Genomic DNA, 12,878 nt, shown 5'->3' on the forward strand with positions numbered 1-12,878 from the left:
GCTTTACAGTGTGGCCAATCACTAGAAATTGTAAATAATCGATAAATGTGTTATCGATCGCATTAATAAGCAGTAGCATCGATAATGCCGTCGGACATAACTTCTAATGTGAGCAACATCTGGAATGTGTTTCGAAATTTTGTACACGGGCATTATCGTCCGAATAAACTTATAATCTGAACGGCGCATAAGCCAATTATTTTGGTAACACCATAATTTATGTTTGACGCAATAAACGATATTGCTGCTATTATCGATAGCACTTTTATCGATTCTTTTACTTATCAACGAGAATTGGCCACACTGTAAGATTCTTCACAAACACAGACATTTCGTCCGAATAAACTAAAACTTTGAACAGTACATGAGATTAAAAGACGTAACCCGGGTTGCCGATTAATAAACTCAAAATTTGAACTGCACATTACTTTCTGTATGGCGCATAAGATATCCATAAATGTGTTATCAGTCCCATTAACAAACTGCAGTATCGATTATTTTTTATTCTTTCTTAACAATCCAAGGCACATACAGTTGTACAGTCATTTTTGAAAGTGGCACAGTTTTATAAATTATACACAACGGTAACTGTTTCTCAATAAAACATAACTTATATCATACGGACATATTTATGATTTGAACAATGCATAATCCGATATTCAGATTATAAGTTTATCCGAACAAAATGTCTGTGTTTGTAATGCGTCAGTTATGCGGACGACAGTGCTCGTGTCGAATGTATCCCAGATATAGGCCGCATTATGACTTATGTCCAAACGCATAAACGCTAATGTGATCGATAACACATTTGTCGATTATTTAGTCAACGCCAACATTTCGTGTCGATTGACCACACAGTAAGATTCTTTACAAACTCAGACATTCCGTCCGGAATAAATTATAGTTATTATATGCTAGTGTTGCTCATTTTTACACATGTTCTCGATAAACGGTTTCTATTCTATTCCATTAGCCCCTCACAGTTTAATTATCCAGTATTAGAGGAATATCTACAGCAATACCAACATATTTATTTACCCCAATTATTGTTTGATGGGTTCTTCGAATAATTCTTAACCGGAACCGGTTCATAGCCGGTTCAACCACAAATTGGAGATGTAACATAAATGACATTTGTCGCATTTCATTTTTATTTTCGTTGGGATATGGTATCGGATCGTAATATATCGGGAATCGGAATATATTTATAATTAATATACTGTACGAGTTGTAATATATTAACGCAAGTTGAAGTGAAGACAAAAATGTAAGAAATGAATAAGTGGAACAACTCACATGAAATGAGCAATAGTTGAATTATTTTATATGCATAAAGAGGGCAAACAACAACATAGAAATAGAAGAAAAAACTTGATCACCAAGTGTCTACTGGGGGGTAAGGTGAAATGAGAAAAAAAAAATAAAATCACATCCATCAGCAAATGTATTATTAAATAAAAAAAAAACGGAACACGATTGGAAAAAATCAGGACTAGATTGTCTTACGCAAATAACCAAAAAGTGTGAAGTGAAGTGGAAACGTCTAGGAACAAGGTGCGGCGGAAAGGACATACTAATTTGTAACAGCAAGAAGACAGAAAAAAAGTGTGTATTGTTTGAAGAGGATGAAGGTAGCCGTGATGAGTGTTTGTGTGTGTGTATGTGAGTGTTTTTGCAATTGTGAGCTTTAAATTGTGTATTTTCTGTTTTTGCTATTGACAAGGTGTGTTGTTATTTTTACTTGTTTTGTATTGTTATTGTATTTTGTGTATTGTTGTTTCACATATGTCACAAGATTTACTTTGACATACTAGAAGACCATACTTGACCACAGATTTCGAAACATTTCCGAATAAAACCTAAAGAGAATCTCTTCATCGATTTGCTATGGAATTTTATAGATGAATGAATCACATCAATTTCGTTAATATTATTAAGTACATAAAGATTAATGTTGGATTTTTCATTGGCCCCTCATCGATTTCATTGACATTTGCTACAGTGAAACCTCAGTAATTTATTTTCTGCTTAATTAAGGCACTTATGGCCAAAGAAACTTTAAAGGGTCCCTAAAAGGATCTCTCTCAAAATATAGATATGTGGGAACCAAAAAAAATTGCTTCCAGTGCCTTAGTGTGACAATCAAGACGCTGTATAATTGCCACCACAATGTTGGCGACACATCAAGGTATTTGAGCTTTGTAAACATTTTGTGTTATCCTGTAATTCATGTCCATTATATAAATTTGAAGGTAATGTAAATTTATAAAAAAACAAATGCCAACTTTACGAGAGAAGCCCACTAGGTTAGGTTAGGATAGGTGGTAGCCCGATGTATCAGGCTCACTTAGACTATTCAGTCAATTATGATACCACAGTGGTGAACTTCTCCCTTAACACTGAGTGCTGCCCGATTCCATCTTAAGCTCAATGACAAGCTTAACATGGAATCGGGCATCCCTCAGTGAGCCCACTATAAAAACTAAGAATTATATTGCAATGCGGTAATATATATTTTTCAACTTGGTATCCTTTTAACCCGATTTCCACGCGGTCTTTTAAGTCGACCTTCACACGTTTTAAACTGAGCAGAATTTTGTGAATTATGCATCAGAACTTATTTCTCTTTGTGGACCTTTAATCCCGGGTGACAACTAGATGACACCTTGGGAATTCCGGAAATTCTTAGCACACGCCTTTCTGACACGGTCGCCACTCGTCCAAAAAAATCTACCAAAAATTGAAGAACATTTTACAAAAAATCTACCAAATTTAAAAAACGTTTGCCAAAATTTTAGGAGCAACTGCAGTTTATGGGCCCCTCACCGAATTACTTAAAATTAATATATGTTGTGTCATTCGGTGAGCTGATTCCAACAAAGTGACCCATACCCGGGGAAGTACCCGGGTCTTGAGATATAGCCCTCCAAAGGGTCAATAAAAACTTGATATATCTCTTTTGACTCTGTCCGGCCGGCCACTTTCCCCCTTGGGTTAATACTTACAACATACAAAAATTATTTCAGTAATAAAACAATTTTTTTCTACTCAGAATAAAAGCTCAATAACATTGCTAAAAATGGACCTATAAAGTAGAACATCAATCGAAAGGCCAGAATATAGGCTTTCAATCTATGTGTAAAAAACATTAGGGCATAATCGAAGACTCTTTGATATATAACGAAAATAACAAAAAAATAGGGTACAAATTTTCTTTTTTTATTTATATCCCCCAAACTAAATTAAATATTAAAAAAATATTTTTTTTGCGTATAAAAGTGCATTGAATAAGCTTTCATACAATACAAAGTTTGTCTAGATTGGACAAAAGAGATATATCAAGTTTTTATTGACCCTTTGGAGGGCTATATCTCAAGACTCGGGTACTTCCCCCGGGTATGGTTGTTGGAATCAGCTCACCGAATGACACAACATATATTAATTTTAAGCAATTCGGTGAGGGGCCCATAAACTGCAGTTGAGCCGAAAATGTTTGCAAAATTTTATTTCTATAGAAAATTTTTGCAAAATTTTATTTCTATAGAAAAAACAAGTTTTTGCACAATTTTGTTTCTACAGAAAATTTTTGCAAAATTTTATTTCTATAGAAAATTTTTGCAAAATTTTATTTCTATAGGAAATTTTGTCAAAATTTTATTTTTGTGGCATATTTTATTAAAAATTTTTTTTCGATAGAAAAATTTTGTCAACATTTTATTTATATAGACATTTTTTGTCAAAATTTTATTTCTATAGAAAATTTTGCCAAAATTTTATTTCTATAGAAAATTTTGTCAAAATTTTATTTCTATAGAAAATTTTGTCAAAATTTTATTTCTATAGAAAATTTTGTCAAAATTTTATTTCTATAGAAAATTTGGTCAAAATTTTATTTCTATAGAAAATTTGGTCAAAATTTTATCTCTATAGAAAATTTTCTCAAAATTTTAGTTTTGTGGCATATTTTATCAATTTTTTTTTTCTATAGAAAAATTTTGTCAACATTTTATTTATATATACATTTTTGTCAACATTTTATTTCTATAGAAAATTTTTTCTAAATTTTATTTCTTTAGGAAATGTCAAAATTTTATTTCTATAGAAAATTTTGTTAACATTTTATTTCTATAAAAAATTTTGTCAATATTTCATTTCTATAGAAAATTTAGTCAAAATTTTATTTCTATAGAAAATTTTGTCAAAATTTTATTTCGTTTTTGTTTTGTTATTGTTTGTCTTGTTCTCTAATCATTGTTGTTGTTTTTTTGATTTCAGCTTTAAACCATGCATTGACTAAACTACAAGTGTAGCTTAACCAACAGAGGAAAAGAATGTTTGTCAAATTTATTTGGGCAAAGCCCTATAGACGGCAATATGGTTGGATGGACGCACGTTTCGGAATTACCACATTCCTCAACAGTATCCTCTACTTGCAGCAAAAATTGTCTACCAATACCAGATTGTGCATTGTTTTCTCAATATTGTCTGTCGTAGTCGTTTTTGTTACAGCTAGACGTGGTCCATAAAGAGTTATGCATCCACGTTGAAACTCTTTCAACCCACTTGTTATAGCAGTTTTTTAACTTACAAAAAATGCTGTTCAAATCCTCTTAAAAAAAGGAAAACCTACCGATATTTTACTTTAAATTTTTCTAAAATCTTTTGCGGTTAGGCTAAGTACTTATCAAGCCACCATCGCATTATTTGGTTTGTAACTTTCCTCTTACAAGGTGCCAAAATGTCACTGGATTTTCCCCTATTGAATGAGTTTAGTTTTATTCATCCATTCTAGATTGGTTCCTATCTTAACGTATCTGACCTTTACCAAGTTTATTTGGCAACATTGATCTCAGTGTTGTCCGTCATAAGTGATTATTGTCTTGGCCATTGTATGGGATAGACATACATACGCCTGAACAAATGTTTACATTTGCTCTACTATTGAAACGAATTTCATGTGGTGGTTATCGATGATGAGAGGGAGACTACCGACTAGTGCTGAAATGTGTAATATTATTGTTTTTATTTTACAATCAAACCAAAAATATATTAAATAAATAAAAATCCGATGATAGCAAATTACGTCTAACCTTTGTATTTTCGAAAGTTTTTCACATTGAATTTTCCAAAAAACCAGTCCAGTCGATGAATCTATGCAGGAAAATAAGTGATTAGGTTAGGTGGTTAGGCGTCATACTTCCTGCCATTTCCTCATCAGCGAATTGATCTGCGCATGTTTATATTTTAGCATAACGGAACTCAAAATAAACTTGGGAAGAGGTGATATTTATAAAGAAGTTTGCAAAAGCGGAATCCATCAAAACAAAATAAAAATACTTCCAAAACATAAATACACATACAGTGCACGAGGAAAGTCTGCGTACAATAATTTGGAGCTCGAACATTTTTATAGAAATAATATTTTGAAAAAATGTTTTATAGAAATACAATTTTGAAAAAATTTTCTAAAGAAATAAAATTTTGACAAATATAGAAATAAAATTTTGACAAAATTTTCTATAGAAATAAAATTTTGCAAAAATTTTCTATAAAAATAAAATTTTGGAAAAAAAAAATCAATGGAAATAAAATTTAGAAAAAAATTCCGTAGAATTTTCTATAGAAATAACATTTTGAGAAAAATTTCTATAAAAATAAAATGTTAATTAAATTTTCTACAGAAAGAATTTTTTTACAAATTTTTTATAAAAATAAAATATTTCAAAAATTTTCTATAGAAATAAAATTTCGCAAACATTTTTTATAAAAATAAAATTTCGCAAAAATTTTCTATACAAATAAAATTTTCTATAGAAATAAAATTTTGACAAATTTTTTCTAAGAAATAAAATTTTGCAAAAATTTTTTCGACAAATTTTTTTATAAAAAAATTACAAAATTTTCTAAAGGAATAAAATTTCGACAAGATTTTCTAAAGAAATAAAATTTCCACAAAATATTCTATAGAAACAAAATTTTGACAACATTTTCTAAAGATAAATTTTCTATAGAAATAAAATTTTGAAAAAATGTTTTATAGAAATAAAACTTTGAAAAAAAATTTTCTAAAGAAATACAATTTTGAAAAAATGTTCTATAGAAATAAAATTTTAAAAAAAATTTTCTAAAGAAATAAAATTTTGAGAACATTTTTTAAAGATATAAAATTTTGACAAAATTTTTCTAAAGAAATAAAAATTTGACAAAAGTTTCTAAAGAAATAAAATTTTGACAAAATTTTCTATAGAAATAGAATTTTGACAAAATTTTCGATAGAAATGAAATTTTGCAAAAATTTTCTATAAAAATAAAATTTAGAAAAAAAATATCAATGGAAATACAATTTAGAAAAAAATTCCGTAGAAATTTCTATAAAAATAACATTTTGAAAAAATTTTTCTATAAAAATAAAATTTTGATCAAATTTTCTACAGAAATAAAATTTTTACAAATTTTTTATAAAAATAAAATATTGCAAAAATTTTCTATAGAAATAAAATTTCGCAAAAATTTTCTATTTAAATGAAATTTTGCAAAAATTTTCTATAAAAATAAAATTTTGACAAATTATTTCTAAGAAATAAAATTTCGTAAAAATTTTTTCGACAAAATTTTCTAAAGAAATAAAATTTCGACAAAATTTTCTATAAAAAAATTACAAAATTTTCTAAAGAAATAAAATTTTGACAAAATTTTCTAAAGAAAGAAAATTTCGACAAAATTTCCTAAAAAAATAAAATTTCGACAAAATATTCAATAGAAACAAAATTTTCACAACATTTTCTAAAGAGATAAAATTTTGACATTCTCCAATGAAATAAAATATTGACAAAATTTTCTATTGAAACAAAATTTTCAATAATTTTCTATTGAAATAAAATTTTCAAAAATTTTCTATAGAAATAAAATTTTGAGAAAATTTTCAATAGATATAAAATTTTGCAAAAATTTTCTATAGAAAAAAAATTTGCAAAAATGTTCTATAGAAATAAAGTTTTGATAAAATCTTCTTTAGAAATAAAATTTTGCAAAAATTTTCCAAAAAATTGTCTGTACAAATAAAATTCTTCCAAAATTTTCTATAGAAATAAAATTTAGCAAAAAGTTTCTATAGAAATAAAATTTTGCAAAAATTTTCTATAGAAAAAAATTTGCAAAAACTTTTTTATAGAAATAAAATTTTGAGAATATTTTCAATAGAAATAAAATTTTGAGAAAATTTTCTATAGAAATAAAATTTTGTAAAATCTTCTATAGAAATAAAATTTTGCAAAAATTTTTCAAAAATTTTTCTGTACAAATAAAATTCTTCCCAAATTTTCTATAGAAATAAAATTTAGCAAAAAGTTTCTATTGAAATAAAATTTTGCAAACATTTTCTATAGAATTAAAATTTTGACAAAATTTAGAAACTAAAACCTACTTGCTTATCCGATTTGGTACAATCGGAAAGGAAATATAACTAAACTTTATACGTGTACTTTAAAAATAAAGGTTACTTAGTTGAAATTATATATTTATAGTAATTTCAGTAGGTTAACCCAAACCGATATTCATTTTTGTAAGAGCGAGCTTCAGAATTTTTTCTGCAGATGTAAAAATATATTCACATTTTTAAAAACTGCCTATGATTCAATATTGTACTTATTTTTGTGTTTTGTATGAAAACATTACTAATACACTGTGTGTGTGTTCTCGACAACCCAATAGACTGATAAGTTTCTTATACATTGGTGATATGATAGTAATCTATTTTTGATAGTCTCCTTTAACAAAAACAATATGAGAACCTATGCCAATATTTTTTATTTACGAACGAATGTAAATCTTCTGATATTTTTTCTCGTATAGATATCATGAATAAATGAGAAAAATTGTATTTATTAATTTAGTTAGTTGGTAACTGAAACTAATTTCTTATCTCAAAAATGCACGAGAATGCTCTGGAGGTCAATTTGGTTTATATTACATGTACATACCTACTAAGTATTGGTCAGAATATTTATATAGTGGAAATTGATTTTTAATTGATTATTGGCGAGCAGAAATTCAGGGTATATTTTGTAAAAGACCCATTCCAGTAATTCAGATCAGAGATAGAAGTCGTGGGAAAAGCAGATGACAGAACCACGCTTTGACAGACCTGGCGTGACTCTTGTTTGAGGACCTTGTCTTAAGATCTGACAGTGATGAAAATTAAACTTGTTAGCATCCGTCGGGAATCGTCATCAATCTCATGGATATTGAATTGACTTAATTGGTCCCGCTTTCAATGGTATTAATAAAATTCAATACTCTTGGATGAAATCAATTAAATTAAATTCAATACTCTTGGATGAAATCAATTAAATTAAATTAAAAATATTGCAAGCAAAATAACCAGAATAATTGCATGATGAATACATCGTTGTTATTCGCCACATCTAATACACCACTAATGATACACTATTTATAATAGCTTCGGGTTACAGCCATCTTCTTCATTTCAAAACCAATCTACAGATATATTTAACATTTTCTTATTGATGCCAATCATTAGTCACGTTCCAATCGACATTATTGCACATTTATTTGTTACATTTATACTGTATAATTATCTTTTCTTTCAAATTAGTTTTAATCATTACTTTGCTTGAGAAAATGCTAAGTAGATGATTATTAATATTTATTAACATGTTAGCATCCTAGGTTTGCTAATCAAATATTAAAAAAATAATTAAAAATTAAACAAAATATTTTTTTCTATAGAAATAAAATTTTAGCAAAAATTTTTATAGAAATTGAAATTTTGCAAAAAATTTGACAACATTTTCTATAGAAATAAAATTTCGACAAAATTTTCTATAGAAATAAAAAGTTTACAAAATGTTCTATGAAATAAAATTTTGACAAAATTTTTTATAGAAATAAAATTTTGCAAAAAATTTCCTATAGAAATAAAATTTTCTATAGAAATAAAATGTTGACAAAATTTTCTATGAAATAAAATTTGGAAAAATTTTTCTATAGAAATAAAATTTAGAAAAAAATTTTATAGAAATAAAATTTGCAAACATTTTATTTCTATAAAAAAATTTGTCAATACTTTTTTTTGTTGTTTTTGATTTTGATATAACATTTTGACAAAATTTTCTATAGAAATAAAATTTTGACAAAATTAATAAATATATTTTGACAAAATTTTAATAAATATATTAATAAATATTAATAAATATATTTTGACAAAATTAATAAATATATTTTGGCAAAATTTTATATAGAAATAAAATTTTGACAAAATTTTATATAGAAATAAAATTTTGACAAAATTTTCTATAGAAATAAAATTTCGTTTTGTTTTGTTATTGTTGGTTTATTCTTCAATCATTATTGTTGTTTTTGATTTCAGGTTAAAACCATGCATTGACTAAAATACAAGTGTAGCTTAACTAACAGAGGAAAGGAATGTTTGTCAAATTTAAGCTACAACAAAACGAAATTTTATTTCTATAGAAAATTTTGTCAAAAATTATTTCTATATAAAATTTTGTCAAAATTTTATTTCTATATAAAATTTTTTCAAAATATATTTATTAATTTTGTCAAAATTTTATTTCTATAGAAAATTTTGTCAAAATTTTATTCCTATAGAAAGTTTTATCAACATTTTATTTCTATAGAAAATTTTGTCAAAATTTTATTTCTATAGAAAATTGTGTCAAAAATTTATTTCTCTGGAAAATTTTTGTCAAAATTTTATTTCTATAGAAAATATTGTCAAAAATTTATTTCTATAGAAAATTTGGTCAAAATTTTATTTCTATAGAAAATCTTATCAACATTTTATTTCAATGCAGTATTTATATTTATTATATAAAAATCTAAATCAGTTATAGACAATTGGTAATTTGGAAAAATATACCTACTTCAAAAATGTCCCACACAGATAACAAATTAATTTATATCACTTCACTCATTGTGAACGATTTCTTTATTTCTTTGGACGAGGCAAAATCGTTGACATTGCCGTTCGTATTTTGGTACTCAGAAACCACAACGTTACGACACTATGAGATAGTGGGGATGATAATTGAATTAATTTTCAAATCTTCCAAATAAACACTTGCATATATGATAATTAAAAAAATCGCAAATTGTTTATACATATTTATTTAATTTATCGAGCGACACCGATAGCAACTACAAAGAATACAATTGGACACTGTATTAATGAGGTAAACATATGCCTACACTCATAGAAACAAAATCTGCTAAAAACAGCAGTCGATGTTATATTTTCGTACTTCAAAAGTCTAGGTTAGGTTAGGTTGTATAGCATGACATCAAATTCTTGAATCAAATTGATATCCAGTTAGACCAGAAAATATTCCTCAAGGTAATTTTCTTATCTTCTTCTTCGTAGGGGGTCGTCTTTAGAGTTGCTCAAGAACTTCCATTCCTTTCCATTTCCACAACCAGAGGCCCTGATGAAGGCGATTATATTGCTTTAGCTACACTCCCATAGATCGGTGAGAACCTGAAAGAAATAGTAGCCCAATATATTGTTTCTTCTAAAGGATAATGCTTTACATTGGAATAAAAAGTAGTACGAGTCTTCTGTATATTCCTCAAGGTAATTTTCTTATCTTCTTCTTCGTAGGGGGTCGTCTTTAGAGTTGCTCAAGAACTTCCATTCCTTTCCATTTCCACAACCAGAGGCCCTGATGAAGGCGATTATATTGCTTTAGCTACACTCCCGTAGATCGGTGAGAACCTGAAAGAAATAGTAGCCCAATATATTGTTTCTTCTAAAGGATAATGCTTTACATTGGAATAAAAAGTAGTACGAGTCTTCTGTAACTTCCGGGTCCAAACACCAAAAATCAAAATAAAATTTTGACAAAATTTTCTATAGAAAAAAAAATGTTGACAAAATTTTCTATAGAAAAAAAAAAAATGTTGACAAAATGTTTTATAAAAATAAAATGTTGATAAAATTTTTTATAAAAATAAAATGTTGACAAAATTTTTATAGAAATAAAATTTAGAGAACATTTTATATATAAATAAAAGTTTGAGAAATTTTTCTATAGAAATAAAATGTTAACAAAATTTTCTATAAAAATAAAATTTTGACACAATTTTTTAAAGAAATAAAATTTTGAGAAAATTTCCTATAGAAATAAAATTTTGAGAAAATTTTTCTATAGAACTAAAATATTGAGAAAATTTTCTATAGAAATAAAATTTTGAGAAAACTTTCTATAGAAATAAAATTATGACAAAATTTTCTATAGAAATAAAATGTTGACAAAATTTGTTATAGAAATAAAATGTTGACAAATTTTTCTATAGAAATAAAATTTTGAGAAAATTTTCTATAGAAATAAAATTTTGAGAAAATTTTCTATGGAAATAACATTTTGATAAAATTTTCTATAGAAATAAAATTTTGAGAAAATTTTCTATAGAAATAAAATTTTTGACAGAATTTTCTATAGAAATAAAATTTTGACAGAATTTTCTATAGAAATAAAATTATGACAAAATTTTCTATAAAAATAAAATTCTGTCAAAATTTTCTATAAAAATAAAATTTTGACAAAATTTTCTATAGAAATAAAATTTTGACAAAATTTTCTATAGAAATAAAATTTTGACAAAATTTTCTATAGAAATAAAATTTTGACAAATTTTTCTATAGAAATAAAATTTTGACAAAATTTGTAATAGAAATAAAATGTTGACCAATGTTTCTATAGAAATAAAATGTTGACCAATTTTTCTATAGGAGTAAAATTTTGACAAAAAATTTCTATAGAAATACAATTTTTGACAGAATTTTCTATAGAAATAAAATGTTGACAGAATTTTCTATAGAAATAAAATTATGACAAAATTTTCTATAAAAATAAAATTCTGTCAAAATTTTCTATAAAAATAAAATTTTGACAAAATTTTTTATAGAAATAAAATTTTGACAACATTTTCTATAGAAATAAAATTTTGACAAAATTTTCTATAGAAATAACATTACGACAAAATTTTCTCTATAAACTTTGATAAAATTTTCTCTAGTAAACACTTTGATAAAAGTTTTTATTGTAATAAAATTTTGCAAAAATTTCCCCTAAAAATAAAATTTTGCAAAAATCTTCTATAGAAATACAATTTTTGCAAAAATTTTCTATAGAAATAAAATTTTCTATGGAAATAAAACTTTGCAAAAATTTTCTATGGAAATAAAATTTTTTTATGGAAAAAAAATTTGCAAAAATTTTCTATAGAAATAAAATGTTAAAAAAATTTTCTATAAAAACAAAATTTTAACAATTTTTTTTAAAGAAATAAAATTTTGAGAAATTTTTTGTAGAAATAAAATGTTAACAAAATTTTCTATAAAAATAAAAATTTGACAAATTTTTTTAAAGAAATAAAATTTTGAGAAAATTTTTTATAGAAATAAAATTTTGACAAAATTTGCTATAAAAATAAAATTTTGACAAAATTTTCTATAGAAATAAAATTTTGACACAATTTTCTATAGAAATAAAATTTTGAAAAATTTTTCTATAGAAATAAAATTTTGACAAAATTTGGTATAGAGATAAAATGTTGACAAATTTTTCTATAGAAATAAAATGGTGACAAATTTTTCTATAGAAATAAAATGTTGACAAAATTTTCTATAGAAATAAAATGTTAAGAAAATTTTTTATAAAAATAAAATTTTGACAAAATTTTATATAGAAATAAAATTTTGACAAAATTTTATATAGAAATAAAATTTTGACAAAATTTTCTATAGAAATAAACTCTTTGAGAAAATTTTCTATAGAAATAAAATTTTGAGAAAATTTTCTATAGAAATAAAATTTTGAGAAAATTTTATAGAAATA

The 12,878-nt window shown here is 25.2% G+C and overlaps 1 protein-coding gene across 3 annotated transcripts in view; it reads left to right on the forward strand.

Moving 5' to 3' along the window:
• The first annotated feature begins 1,149 nt into the window (after positions 1 to 1,149).
• dop (microtubule-associated serine/threonine (MAST) protein kinase dop) overlaps positions 1,150 to 12,878 on the forward strand; it is a 48,271-nt gene continuing 36,542 nt past the window's right edge. For all 3 annotated transcript variants that reach the window (XM_075305248.1, XM_075305250.1, XM_075305249.1), the window contains exon 1: positions 1,150 to 1,267. The gene's annotated coding sequence lies outside the window, so the exon portion shown is untranslated. The remainder of the gene's footprint in view (positions 1,268 to 12,878) is intronic.

Source organism: Haematobia irritans, chromosome 4 (genome assembly GCF_050003625.1).
Source record: "Haematobia irritans isolate KBUSLIRL chromosome 4, ASM5000362v1, whole genome shotgun sequence".
Classification (NCBI taxonomy): domain Eukaryota; kingdom Metazoa; phylum Arthropoda; class Insecta; order Diptera; family Muscidae; genus Haematobia; species Haematobia irritans.